The sequence below is a fragment of the Colobus angolensis genome, unplaced genomic scaffold (genome assembly GCF_000951035.1).
Source record: "Colobus angolensis palliatus isolate OR3802 unplaced genomic scaffold, Cang.pa_1.0 Scaffold522, whole genome shotgun sequence".
Classification (NCBI taxonomy): domain Eukaryota; kingdom Metazoa; phylum Chordata; class Mammalia; order Primates; family Cercopithecidae; genus Colobus; species Colobus angolensis.
In genome coordinates, this window is record NW_012118733.1 from 38,974 (window position 1) to 54,580 (window position 15,607).

General features: G+C 39.7%; 1 pseudogene; it reads right to left on the minus strand.

Annotated features, from left to right (window-relative positions):
* The window catches only part of LOC105525228, a 46,869-nt pseudogene that overhangs the window by 27,298 nt on the left and 3,964 nt on the right, over positions 1-15,607 (minus strand).

A 15,607-nucleotide genomic window follows, 5' to 3' on the forward strand; every position in this document is an offset into this window, starting at 1 on the left:
TCAGTTGTCATGGACTAAATGCCTCCCCATGGCCTTGTGAAGATTCCAAACTGCCCCTCAGAAAGATGTCGGCTTATCTCCTTACCAAATGCTGTATGGGTTGCCCTATCCACCCTCCACTGCTGACATTCCTCATTCAAAACAAAAGATCTGTTTCTCAAGAACTATATACTTGGTCTATCCTCCACTTTCTGTTTCCTTTGGACTAAAGGCCTCTTGGCACAGATACCACCCCTTGAATTTCAGTTCACCACCACCAGCCCAGAGAGAGACCACACTTTCATCAAAGGTTAGAAGAAGGGAAGCTCAAGCTTCCTGGAGGCTGAAGTAGAAGGATCACTTGAGCCTGGGAGGTCAAGCCTACACTAAGCTGTGATTGTGCCACTGTACTTCAGTCTGGACAAAAGAGTAAGACTCTGTCTCAAAACAAAAACAAACAAACAAACAAACAAGACGTAACACATTATAACTATCAGACCATCTGTTGCAACCTGGGCTACAATTTTTTTCTTTAAACCCAAAACAACTTCTGACCAGGTAAATATAGTCTTTTTTTCTTTTTTAATGAAGAATCTACTTTATAAAGTACCTTCCCTTATCAGTGAGAAAGAAAAGGAAAATATAAAAGAGCTGAGTCAAATTTGGAGTCAATAAAGGTTTGTAGTTCTTCAGACAAGAAACCTTTCCATGAATTCTAAAAGTAAATAACAGCCATGTTGAAAAAAGATTTCATTTTATGAAAGATTCTGCATCAAAACCTTTTACAAAAATAGTATACAAAACCCACTAAACATCTTGTTCCATCTTCCACTCTGAAATCACTACTTGGTCTAAATTCACAGTTTCATTAATAAAAATGAACATAGTAAAACAGTACTCTATGCCTCTATCCCACACCCAAACAATCATCTTCAAATTATGTCCAGATTTCTGTACACTATTTGCCAATCCTACCTAGGTCTTAAAAAAAATCTCAGCTTTAGAGGAAAATCACTGGTTAATTAAAATGTCATTTAGGGTTGTATTTGTTTTCTATGAAGGGATAATAATGGGATATTTTATTTTCACTTATGACTAAAACCACACCTTTCATTATTAGAAATATAATTGCATTTCAAGATATGTTTCAAAGCAAATTATATTCTTCAACTAGCCACTTTCATAAGTGTTTTGAATCCAATATTTTATTATAAAGCCTTGGCTGACCTCCAGTGTTAATTAGCACAAAGATAGGTTTATTCTCAAAAGACATGACATTCTTTTCAGCCTTCAAAATGTTTTCATCAAAAATTACTATGTATCATACAAATAATATGCTCACTGTAAACATTTAAACGATTCAAAGATAAAGTAGAAAGTCAAAGTCTCCACCTATCTGCCCTCTAAGATGTTACTACTTATGCTTAACATATTTTATTTTTTAAAAGGAAGGGAAATCACATCATAACTACTTTAAAAGGCCTTTACAACTTCTTTGTAATTACACACACAGAGAGACACACACACACTCAGAGTGGGGAAGGAGAGGGAGGGGGTTGGGGGAAAGAGGGAAGGACAGACAGACACATACACTAACCACTGATAATTTACTTATTATAATAAGTCAATGTAAGACTTATTATAAAACATACAAAAAAGGTGAGAAAACAGAGATGGGTGGGAGATGGGCCTGCAATTTCAACATCCGAAGTCAAAACAACTTATTAGGAGATAATTTAGAATGTCTTCTTGTCAACCCTATTTGGGGAAAATATTGCTTTGATAAAAGGTTACAGACTGACATCAAAAAGGAGCTGCCTTTTGAAGGTCAATCAATCCTTTGGTTTTAGGAAAAACTAAAATGTTACAAAACACTGACAGTAAAACATACAGAGAACTCAAACTGATCCAACTGCACTTATCCTCTCCTTGCCAATTATCCTTTATCACTAATTTTCCCAAACTACTATTCTATTAGTTTCATATTGCTGTTACAACAAATTATTACAAACTCAGTGGCTTAAGACAACACAAATTTATTATCATATTATCATTTCTGGAAGTCAGAAGTCCGAAATGACTTTCATTTGTTTAAAATTCACGGCGCTGACAGGGCTGTGTTCCTTCTAGAGTCTCTGTGTGGAGAAAGTGTTCTTTTGCCATTTCCAGCTTCTAGAGCTGCATTCCATTGCTCATGGTCTCCTTCTTCCATGTTCTAAGCCAGCAGTGTAGCATCCTCAAATCTCTGACTCTGACCACTGCCTCTCCTGATACTCCCTCTCTCTCTCATGAGAACCCCTGTAATTACACTGGGACACTCAGATATTTCAGAATAACCTCTCATCTTAAGATCCTTAACTTAATCAAGTATGAAGAGTTCCTTTTGCCATGTAAGGTAAATAGTCACAGGTTCTAGGGATTAAGAAGTGAATAAATTTGGGGGAGCCATCCTTCTGCATAACACAACTACTTGTTTACAACAGTTCCCTAATCAAAAACCTTTAATAACCAAAACCAAAGACATCACAAGAAAACTACAGAATATATCTCTATGTATAGACACAAAAGTCCTCAAAATACTATTAAAATGAATCCAGCAACATATAAAAAAGATTGTGCGGCATGATCAAATGATACTTATCTCAGGAATGCCAGGTGGGCTTAACATTCAACCAAGGTAGCCTGGCAACAGAGCAAGACCTTATCTCTAAAAATAAAGGTAGGCCGGGCATGAAGGCTCATACTGTAATCCTGGCACTTTGGGAGGCCAAGCTGGAAGGATAACCTGAGCCCAGCCTGGGCAGCATAGTCAGATCTCGTCTCTACAAAAAATAAATAAAATATAGCTGGGCATGGTTGCACATGCCTGTGGTTCCAGCTACTCAGAAGGCTGAGGTGGGAAGATCACTTGAGCCTAGGAGATCGCAGCTACAGGGAGTCATGGAAGACCCTGTCTCAATAAATACACAAATAAATATCCAGGCATGGTGGCGCACACCTGTAGTCCTGGCTGCTCAGGAGGCTGAGGTGGGATGATCCCTTAAGCCCAGGAGTTCCACGATGCTGTGACCTATGATCATGTCACTGCACTCCAGCCTGGGTGACAGAGCAAGGCCCCATCTCTTTAAATAAATAAAAACTATTTAATTCAGTCAATGTTAATATATCACATTAATGAAAGGAAAAAACCCACATGGCCATGTCAACACAGAAAGATCACCTGACAAAATCCAAAATGTTTTCATCATAAAAATAGTCAAACTAGGAATAGAAGGGAACGTCCTCATCTAACAAAAGGTACCTGTGAAAAACCCACACCTAACAACATCATACTTAATGGTGAAACTTGGATGCTTTCTCTTTAAAATCAGTAACAAGACAAGGATGTCTGCGCTCACCACAGATTCCCAAGGCAATTTTAGGCAAGAAAAAGAAATAAAATATCCAGACTGGAAAGGAAGAAAACAATCTCCAATTACTTGATCCTGTACACAGAAGGCATCCACCTAAGCAAACAAACAAGCCAGATTATAGTTTACAACTGACCTCTGAAACAAGGCTATAGTTTCAGAGATCAGTATGCAAAAATCAGTGATATTTCTATATCAATGAACAATCAAAAACTGAACAATTAAGATAACAAAATTAACAATCGCATCAAAATGAATAAAATCATAAGCAACAAATTGCAAGAAAGTACCAAGTTTATACAATGAAAACTACAAAACACTGTTGAAAGAAATCAAAGACAACCTAAATGAACGGAATCGAATTCAGAGTCCAGAAAAAATTCCTCACATTTATGATCAGTTTCAATAAGGATGCCCAAGACAATTCAATTGGGGAAAGAATAGTCTTTTCAACAAATGGTGCTGGAACACCTACAGATCCACATGCAAAAGGAAAAAGTTGGACTCTTCCCTTACAAAATACACAAAAATGAACTCTCACATTACATACCTAAATGTAAGAGCTAAACCTATAAAATTCCTAGATGAAAACAGGAGTAAATCTCTGCAACTTTGGGTTATGAAAATAATTGTTCTTAGATATGATGCCAAAAAAAACAAGCAACAGAACATTATCAAAATAGAAAATTTTGCTTGAAAGGATACCATCAAGAAAGTGAAATGACAACCCACAGAATGAGAGATAATTTTGCAAATCATGTATCTGATAAGGTACCTGTAGTCAGAATACACAAAGAACCCTTACAATTCAATAAGACAACCCAATTTAAAAATGGGCAAAGGATCTGTACAGACACTTCTCCAAAGATACAGAAAAACAGCCAATAAGCACATAAAAAGAAGCTAAAAATCATTCGCCATTGGGAAATGCAATCAAAACCACAATGAGGTATCACTTCACGCTCATTAGGGTGCCTATAAATCAGAAAGTCAGATAACTTGTGTTGACAAGCACATGGAAACACTGAAGTCCTTATACACTGCTGGTAGGAATGTAAAATGGTGCAGCCACTGTGGAAAACAGTTTTGCAATTTCTCAAAATGTTATATACAGTTATCATACACCCAAGCAATTCCACTCTTAGGTATATGCCCAAGAGAAATGAAAACATGTCTTCACCAGAACTCGCTGTTCACAGCAGCATTATGCATAATAGACCAAAAGTGGAAACAACTCAATTGCCCATCAACTGGTGAATGGATAAGTAAAATGTGATATGTCCAGTCACTGGACTGTCATTCATTAATAAAAAGAACAAGGTACTGATCCATGCTCTAACATGGGTGAATCTTGAAAACATTATGCTAAATTAAAGAAGCCAGTCACAAAAGGCCATGTATTGCATGATTTTATATATACATGAACTTTATATATATATATAAACTTTCCAGAATAGGTATGTCAATAAAGACAGGAAGTATATAAGTGGTTGTCACAGGCTGAGAGGATCAGGGAATGGAGAATGACTGCTAATGGGTATGGCACTTTTTTCGGGGGGTGATGAAAATGTTTTGGTCAGACAATGGTGATTGCAAAACTGTATACACACGAAAAAACAAAGAATCACACGCTTTTAAAGGGAGAATTTAGCTTGGCGTGGTGGCATGCATCTGTACTTCCAGTCACTCGGGAGGCTGAAGCAGGACTGCTTGAGCCCAGGACTTCAAGGCTGCAGCGAGCTATGATCACTGCAGCGAGCCATGATCGCTCCACTGCACTCCAATGAGGATGACAGCGCAAGACCCGTTCTCTCAAAAAAAATAAAAATAAATAACCCAAGGTACTCAGTTCATATGCAAACCCGCTGGTAAACATAAACTATCTCCAAGTAGTCTAGAAAGAAAAAGAGCACATAAGACAACTTCTAAAAACACACATATATTTCTTGACATGTTACATTTAACATAAAAATCAGCCACGCAGAAGTTACATGAACATTTTATGTTGGAAAGGTAAATGACTATTATTAATACAGCAGTATGTTTATGTATTTATGTATAAATGCATAAAAGAAAAAGCATGCTCAAAATAAACACCATCAATGGCTCCTCAGTGGTCACAAAACAAAATCCTCACACTTTTGTCTTCCTTCACAATTGAGCTTTATCCATCTTTTCAGGCTTATCTCCCATTATTACCTGACACAAACTTGGGTGGGCCAGTTTCCACTGACCATCCCCCGACTACTCATCCAACACTATGTTCACTGCCTCCCATTCCTGACCATTTGCCGTTGGTCTTCAACTAATTCTGGGGACATTTTGTCCAACTAAATGATCCATATTCTTCAAGGCCGGAATCAAGTCCTATTACAAATATATTTTCTCACCCTCTCCAGATCATAGCAACCCAGCAACTACTGGCCTCTCACAGCCCTAACCATCCACAACCCGAAGCTGGCTTCTCATCAAACAGGCACTTTTCACCACCCAAATCCAACTAATTCACTCTTACAATAATAAAGAATAGTCGCCTACAGCCAACCTTTTCCAGCCTTGATTCGATCATTCATCAATTTTATCTTCAAAGTCCCTCACTTTAGGGAGATGATATATCAGCTTTCACCCAGAGTCCTAAAGAAAACAGCACTCTTGCCAATGACATAGTTCCACCTACTTGCAACATAAGGTAAATCACAGTGGTAGTAGGAGGATCTCCACACTACTTTTACAGGAATGCATTGCTGGTAAAAAAATAAGAAGCTACAGTACTGTTTGGTAGGACAATTTGTTTCATATGTGCATACTATCGCCCTGAACTAAATTAACTCTCAAGTCTTACAGGTATTATTTGTTTTCAGTTCCATACACAGATTAGCCATTTAGTATTTACTAAATCAAACTCAATTTCTGAAGTGTCTTACACAAATATATTCGTGCATATATGGTTAAAATTTTCCCTGAGAATCTATCACGTGAGAGTGGGAGCTTATTGTAACAAGTAAACAGAACGGATAAATACAAAATGAAAAGAAATCTCATGATCTACTCACATATAAGGGAGATTGTTGTGGATTAAGCTTCATGACCCAGGACACTGAAACAGAAATGGAATAAATGAGAATAAAATCAAAAGTTTTCATCAAAAATATATAAGCCACCTAAAGTCCTAGGCGTCAAGCATAGCTCTATGAGTACAATCCCGTCCCTCAGATTACCATATGCCCAGCTGTATACTACACACTAAGAGATTCAGGAAGGAAGCGGGGTCAGGGATTGATCCCAGACTCAGTCTTTTCAAGTGGGCAAGAAAGATTTTCCGATTGAAAAATAAAGACAAAAGGCTTCACTGTCACAGAAGTTTCAACAACAAATAGGATATTTAAACCAGTTATCAAAGCAAAACCATTGTATGTTCACGTACGTTTTTACCTAGTCCCTCAAACTCACAAAATGCTGTTTACTCATGGACTCCTTCCAGTCTTACTAGGGAGCCTGGAAAGTGAGGGGAGGATTGCAAGGGCCACCAGAACTCTCTTCCTCAATTCCCCTTCTCTGAGAAGGGACGCTACAGCTTGCCTCTCTAACCACTAAAAGGCATGACCCTCCTCAAACTTAATAGCTGGATTCCCTGATTGTTATTTTCACCAAATGAATTCTCATAAAAATCCCATTAAGATTTAGAGAAGGCTTCCAGGGTTGAATTCCTGAACATTAAGAATAGCGTGTTCTTAAAAGTTGAACTTGGAGATTGGACCAGGACTTCATCTAGGCTATAAATGCTCAGCATGGTAGGCCCTTTACCAAACACCCTGAATTTGAGTATAAAGTGATCTCATCCTCTTAAGAGTCAGAGAAACAGAACCAAGTGACTTCACTATAATTTGATCTGAGGAAGTTTCTTACCCACAACAGGTAAATGAAGGCACATAACTAACCAGCAATATAAACAGTATAAACTTTCATATATGCAAAAAAAAGCCAAAATCCCAAACTTCATGTTCTAATACACCACAAAAGCCTCACTAACAATAAATTGAAATGACCAAATGTTTGGACTGAAAAGCATTGCCTTGGTAGCCTAGCTATGCCTAACTCAAATAACAGAACCCTCTCGATATTAAAATCCTCACAGATCTGCCACAGATCAAGCTGCATTGTGTCTTGGATCAAGACGTTGCCAAAAACCAGTTAGCACACGCTTAAGAGGGAAAAAGTCTACATCAGCCTCCTAAATGCAATCATCTCCGCACCAGTTGCAGGTCCCAAGCTTCAATGTGTTCTGCTGGACAACGCAGTAGAAAGCTGACAAGCAGGTGGCTTTCCCACACTGACTGAACCACCTCCGGGCCCATGCCCATTCATTCTCTGGTCCACCCCATGCGCTATAACAAACCTCCTAGCTCAGGGTACTCTTTCCTTCCTGACTGCCTTCACTTAATGACTTTGTAACTTTAGGTGTAAAAATTATCTGCAGAAATCCACACTGAAAACCAAGCTTGAGAAAGGCAGCAATAACCAACCAACATTTTTACAAGAACAATGTCAATTTCAAGCCCATCAGATTCAAATAGCAAGCATGGATGAAAATGAAAGATTGAAAGGCTTGAGGACCTTCTCAATGTATTAAATATCCGTTTAATTTACAATTAAGCTCACTGTGCTCACTGGCCTTTTAATCAGCTTTCCAGGTCCTGCTCAGACTTGCCTAGGACATGGGAATGAAATAACCTATAAATGTACGGACCAATCTACCTTAACTAACTTGTCAAGTGTTCCTGCATCAAGCATAAGAAATATCAGTGAAATTGATACAGGAATTAACACCTTGTTAATTCATAAAAATTAAACGAGCAGTATCCAAACTTGTGGCTTCCCTGAGCCACACTGAAAGAACTGTCTTGCGTTGCACATAAAATTCACTAACACTAATAACAGCTGCTAAGCTTTAAAAAAATTGCAAAAAAAGAAAATCTCATAATTTTTTATTTGTTTGTTTTGAGATGGAGTCTCACTCTGTCACCTAAGCTAGAGCGCAGTGGCATGATCTTGGCTCACTGCAACCTCTGCCTGCTGGGTTCAAGCGATTCTCCTGCCTCAGCCTCCCAAGTAGCTGGGATTATAGGCCCATGCCACCACGCCCAGCTAATTTTTGTATTTTAGTAGAGACAGGGTTTCACCATGTTGGCCAGGCTGGTCTCGAACTCCTGACCTCAGGTGATCCATCTGCCTCAACCTCCCAAAGTGCTGGGATCACAGGCATGAGCCACCATGCAAGAAAGGACTGATGTCATCTGAACTGTTTGGAATTATAAACTCCTCTAAACATTTTTCAAAGCCAGAACTCATAAGAGTTGTTCTGATACATGGATTAAAGGAGTGATGACAAAGTGTCTGTCCCCCACACTGGTCAAAGGGACAGGTCATTGTTATCCTGGCAACACAGGCTGCTGAAAAGAATGTATCTGTCAAAAGGAATCAAAGTAATGACCCCAGAAGGCTCCAGAAACAGACTGGTAAATTCAGGTTGCTTTTAGACTTCCACAATGCCAACACACAAGGGGAAAGACAAAACTAACATTTACAGAGCATTATATTTGATATTACATTTAATCCCCATTAAAAAGATACTATTTCCCCTATTTCACTAGTGAAAAAACTGATCTTTCAAAAGTTAAATTATTTAACACCAAGGTCAAAGAGTAAGTTGGAGAGACCAGATTCAAACCCAGTCTGATGTTAAAACATGTTTCCCAACCCCATCATAAGAGGCCTTCCTGCTAATGACCTCAAATCTAAAAACTGATTTGCCCTACACCTCGAGCCCCAGCCTACAAACTCTCCCTGACGTTAATTCAGCTGACATTGTGCACCCACAATGTGCCAGACACCATAATCCTCAAGATTCTGTAGGTACAGAAGGAACAGACACAAATCCCTACCTTCATAGATATTATTCTAGGGGTAACACAGATAAATAAAACATTAAAATAAATAGTTTTCACACAGTAACAAATTCTATAGAGAAAAATAAAACAGAAGAAGGAATAGCAAATGAAGCAGATGCCATTTTAAACATGGTGCTGAGGGACGGCCTCCCTGAGAAAGATATCATTTACCCCAAAATACAAAAGCAAGTAACAGAAAAAACAGGTAAAAGATGTTCTAGACACTTAAACCTGCCACAACATTGAGAACTCAGGGTTCTGATGTGAAACCTCGCTGCATATAATGCATTAACTTATTTTACACATTTAAACAAACAAACTCTACTTAAGAACTGTGTTCTAAAGGAAGGAGCATATTACAGGAAGGCAGTTTTCAGTCAGAGTAAACACACTTAAAAACTAAACCTATTGAAAGACCAAGACCCACTGAAAGTCTTTGCTTTGTCAGATTTTTGACCAAAAGGAAAATTAAAGAAACACACCATGCCCATCCAATGATTTCACCAAGGAATTTTAAGAGAGAAAATCCTACTTCTTCCTCACCCAGTAGCCAGTGAGCAAATTCACAAGTTCACTGGGGCTGCTTTCAGGTAACACAGGGACAATACATGACAGACACAGTGGAACCCTACAGGTTGCCTAGTATTTGAAAGACTGTGAAGAGGAGGAAATGTCAAAATTCAAAGTCTTAAAAGACGTGGTTTTAAGTATGTTCATCAATTTCACCACTCAGGAGTAAAGCCAGCTATAGTTGTAAGGAATCAGAAATATGAGGGGTGTGAAATAAGCAGAAGCACACTAGTTAAGGATTTGTATTCTTCCCACATTTTCCACTTTATTTTATAATGCTGAGAAAAAACACATTTAATAGTTTTCTGCTGTATAAAAGAGACACATTCACTTTATGTCAAAATAAGAGTCACTCAATTTTAATACAACTATCTCAATTTATAAATTAACATTCTCCCCCACTGCCCACACATAGTAAGTCTTTTACGGTGTTGATTAGAGAAGCAAAAGTTGCTGCTACAATTCTCTTCCTGCATTTTAATATAAACAATCATCAGTCTTTTCTTCATAGAGTGCAGTGTGGACACCATCAGAATGTACCAGCGCTGGGTATGCAAAGTTCACAAAGATTAGCAATAGCAAAAGTTTGGAGATTTTTGAAATTCATGCTGCCTGCAAAGAACTATGTACAAACTCAATCACTATAGAGGACCACACAGAAACTCAGGCATGAAGTTATATCGTTGTGTGATTGGCTGGGAGAAGGAACAGAAAGCACTTCCACCAACCCATATGTCTGAGCAAATGACTGCAAAATCTCGGAAGTACAAAAAAGTTTATATAACTAAAATTGGTGTCCACAGCAGTGGTCAGCAAAGTGCCTGTGAAGCGCAAACAGGTAAATATTTTAGGCTCTGTAGGTCATATGGTCTCTGTCAAACAATATGTAAATGAATGGGCATGGCTGTGTTTCAATAAAACTTTATTTATAAAAAGAGGCAGCAAGTTACACCCAGTCAGCAAGCTATAATGTACCAACCCCTGGTCTAACACTAACCAAATACCTCTTAATAAGTCAAAGAAACAGTGTGTCCTCTTAGGCCAGAAGCATTGGCTCATGCCTATAATCCCAGCATTTTGGGAGGCCGAGGCGGGGAGATCACCTGAGATCAGGAGTTTGAGACCATCCTGGCTAACATGGTGAAACCCTGTTTCTACTAAAAATACAAAAATTAGCCAGGCTTGGTGGCGGGCGCCTGTAATCCCAGCTACTGGGGAGGCTGAAGCGCGAGAATCGCTTGAACCCAGGAGGCAGAGGTTGCAGTGAGCCGAGATCACACCATTGCACTCCAGCCTGGGCAACAAGAGAGAAATTGCGTCTCAAAAAAAAAAAAGGAAATAAAAGTATACAAAGTGAAAATGAAGAAATTAAACTGCCCTTATTTGCCAGTGACATTACTGTCTATGCACAAAATTCCAAAAATCTACAAAAAAGCTTATAGTACTAAAAATGAGTTTAGCAAGGTTGTAGAATCCCAGGTCAGCATGAAACATAAAATGATCTTCCTATATCCTAGCAACGACCAACTGGAAATTGAGAAGTATCATTCACAACAGCACCACAATGCATGAAATACATGTATGAGATTAGAAAACACATGCAAGATCCAATTGCTAAAAACTACAAAACACTGATGAAAAATCTAAGAAGGTCTAAATAAATAGATATACCATGGTCATGGCTCATTATTAAAATGTCAATTGCCTCCTGATTTCCAGCTTCAATGCAACACCAATCAAAAACCCCAGCAGGCTGGGCATGGTGGCTCATGCCTGTAATCCCTACACTTTGGGAGGTCATGGTGGGAGGATCGCTTCATCCTGGGAGTTTGAGACCAGCCTAGGCAACATAGAGAGATCCTGTCTCTACAAAAATAAAAAAGTTAGCCAGGCATGGTGGTATATGCATATGATCCCAGCTACTTGGGAGGCTGAGGTGGGATAATTGCTTGGGTCGAGGCTGCAGTGAGCAGTGATCCTGCCACCTGCCACTGCGTTTCAGCCTGGGCAACTGAGTTTTGAGACGAGGTTTTGCTCTGTCGACCAGGCGGGAGTGAAGTGGTACAATCTCAGCTCACTGCAACCTCCATCCTCCCAGGTTCAAGCGATCCTCCTGCCTCAGCCTCCCAAGTAGCTGGGATTACAGGTGCCTGCCACCATGCCCAGCTAATTTTTCTATTTTTAGTAGAGACAGGGTTTCGCCATGTTGGCCAGGCTGGTCTTGAACTCCTGAACTCAAGTGACCCACCCACCTCAGCCTCCCAAAGTGCTGGGATTACAGGCATGAGCCACCGCGCCAGGCTATGAAACAAACTTTCTTCCACCCATGGCTTTCTCTTCTCTCCCCATTTACAGCAGTAAGACAGCCTAACCTGGGAAAGACAGAGAGAGAGGAAAGCTACTTCCAAATGGACGCCTGTCCCCATCAGTAATAACCAAGTCTATTCAAGTGCTAGATGTTAACTTTAAAAGAAGGGAACATCAAAAGTCCAAGTTTCAGCTGGGCGCAGTGGCTCACACCTGTAATCCCTGCACTTTGGGAGGCCGAGGCGGGGAGATCACGAGGTCAGGAGTTCGAGGCCAGCCTGGCCAATATGGTGAAACCCCATCTCTACTAAAAACACAAAAATTAGCCAGGCATGGTGGCACGTGCCTGTAGTCCCAGCTACTCGGGAGAGGCAGAAGATTCGCTTGAACCCAGGAGGCGGAGGCTGCAGTGAGCCACGATCACACCACTGCACTCCAGCCTGAGTGACAGAGCAAGACTCCGTCTCAAAAAAAAAAATCCACGTGTCTTCGCCTAGCTTTGTCAGGAATGTTTTTACCCTCAATCTGTGTGACCAAATATAATTTGCAAAGGTTTACCTTCAATCTATAAGTTTGATCAAATATAATTTTTAAAGGTTTACTATAATCTCTTCATAAGAAAATACTGAAAAGATGGAATAAAATATACAGAAATGTCCTTAACAGGTAAATATTTATTTTTCTTTTTTTATTATCATACTTTAAGTTCTGGGGTTCATGTGCAGAACGTGCAGGTTTGTTACATAGGTATGCGTGTGCCATGGTGGTTTGCTGCCCCCATCAACTCATCATCTACATTAGGTATTTCTCCGAATGACATCCCTCCCCTTGCCCCCCAACCTCTGATAGGCCCCAGTGTGTGATGTTCCCCTCTGTGTGTCCATGTGTTCTCATTGTTCAACTCCCACTACAGGTAAATATTTCTAGAATGTATCTACTCCATAGGGTACTGTAAGTATTTTAACTGTGCTAGTATAAGCTGCTTTAAATCACTGCTTTCTTCTGTAAATGGTGGCAGGTTTACAGTGTTATCTTGAAGGGGAAGTGAGTGATTTGCTCTTGTCTCTGTACTGAACTAACACTGTTAACACCCAGTCCAGTTCTACCTTAAACAAGTCTGAGAAATACAGACATAATCCATACTTGCTATTTGTCAAGACTAAGGTAAAATAAGGGAAGCTGGAACTAACTCATATCCTCTTACGACTGATGTACTGAAAACAGTCCATCTCTCACCATTTCCAAAATACCATAGTCACAGAGAGCTCTACCCCACCAGGCACTCTGCGAGTCCCACTCTCAAAGGAAGACTCACAGGTGACTGAGAAGATAAACTCACTACTGTTTCCATTATCCTTCAGTTGATCTGGCACCTTTGAAGAAATGCATTTGGATAAGACTCAGGAGTCTCAGGGGCCCTTCTTTATGAAAGAATTAGCTAAGCCTCTATACTCAGAAGCAACAGACTTAAGAATGCTTAAGTCATGTAAAAACGTATCAAAATTATTATCATTACAGCTACCAGGAAATAGCTACCTACTCCATGTTAGATACTGCAGCTAAGTACCTCACATAGTTTCACCAATTCCTAAGAACACTGCAAAGCATATTACTAACCCTTACAGAGTAGGAAACTGAAGCTCTGAGAGGCTATGCAACTGGTCAATGGAAATGTGGGGATCTGAACTCTACCTAGCTCCAAAGGGTGTACTTTTTTCTAAAATTTCTAATGTTTTTCCAATTTCACAATGGAGGGAGAGTTGTCACTACAATTTTAATAATTTCACCAGCTGGGTGGGGTGGCTCACGCCTGTAATTCCAACACTGTGGGAGACTGAGGTGGGAGGATGGCTTGGGTCCCCGGGAGACAACTGGGAAACAGTGAGATTCCGACTCTAAAAAAAAAAAAATTTCACCAAAAACGGGGGGGGGGTGGATTTCTAAATCTGAATCTCTTGTTGAAATCCTAGTTAAGCCCCACTTCTTTTCAAAAAATAACTGACAGATTTTAAAAAAGGTTAGAAATCCTTTTAAAGTAAATTTCATCACAGATCTGCAAGTGAATTGTCATTTTGGACAAGTGCACAGAGTTAGTGGCTCTGTCCTGTGCACGCTAGCTACCACTAGGCAGTAAAAATAATTTACCCAATTCAAACACATACTGTGCCTGCACTATGTTAAGACTACTGCACTATGTTAAGAGAGTACAAAGCTAAGTAAGGTCTATCACAGCATTCAAGGAGTTAAGGACTAGAGGAGGAGTCCATTTATACTACAGTATGTGTGCAGTTACCATTTAGTCAAGGCAAACGAAGTGTGAGAAATCCTAAAACAATAGTACCTACAGGGTAACATGCCATCACCGCCCAGAGAAGGAAAGCAACTGGTGCACTCGTCACCTTATGTTGTCAGCAGTACTTGCTTACATTGTGTCCCTCCCTGACAATCCCCTCCAACCTCTGTCAACCAACCTCCTTCCCCACAATCACACACACACAATCACACAACCAGGAAGGGAAGCCATCGAGCGAGTATTCTGAATCCTAAAAGTGGCTCTGTAGTTTAAAAGTGCAACGCCTGTGCCTGAAGAAAATTTGTCTTTAGCTTCATCAAGTGAAGAAAATTGGTTTTATAACACAAGGCCCATCAAACCAGAAAAGCTCAGGAACGCTTCTCCAAATGACCCACTTAGCATGAGAAATCACTCAGAGCAAACTGAGACACACAGTATTTCTCAAATTTTTCTTTTTCACTTAGCAGAAGGTAAAGGAATACAACTGAAGTTAACAGTAAATGACACTCTGGCCATTTTGCTCCACTATGAATGACAGACATTTAAGCTAGTTCCATCTGGGGAACTGAAACAGAATCATGTTTATATCATAAGCCACACGAACCAAATTCAGTAGAATACGTGCCCCCTCAACTGGACCAAACTTGTACTTAATGCAGCCTGCAAATCCCCAAGAGTCCACCACGGAATACAAGAACAGCAACAATGATTTATCTCAACTGATCTTAGCTCCTTCACAAACTTGCCAACAACCACCTTTCAATAACTTCACCGTTTGTCCTCATCTGGGCAATCCAATGGTTTAGAAAAACTGAATCAACTGCTTCTTCGAAAAATAAAACAATGCGCGGGGTGACGGGAAGTAGTAACAAAAAAAAGGCACACGGTTTTTACTGTACTGAAGCAATAAACTCTCCAACTAACTTCATTAATGAGTGTCAGGAAAGAATGAACACCAAAATACCGCTCAATTCAACTTGCATCGTGAATTCCTGACTTCACAGTAGGATCATTAAATGTGACGGTATCACTCTGCTACAATAACTATTTCCAAAACAAAACAAACCTATCTACCCCCTTTCTTGAAGAAAGAAAGAAAG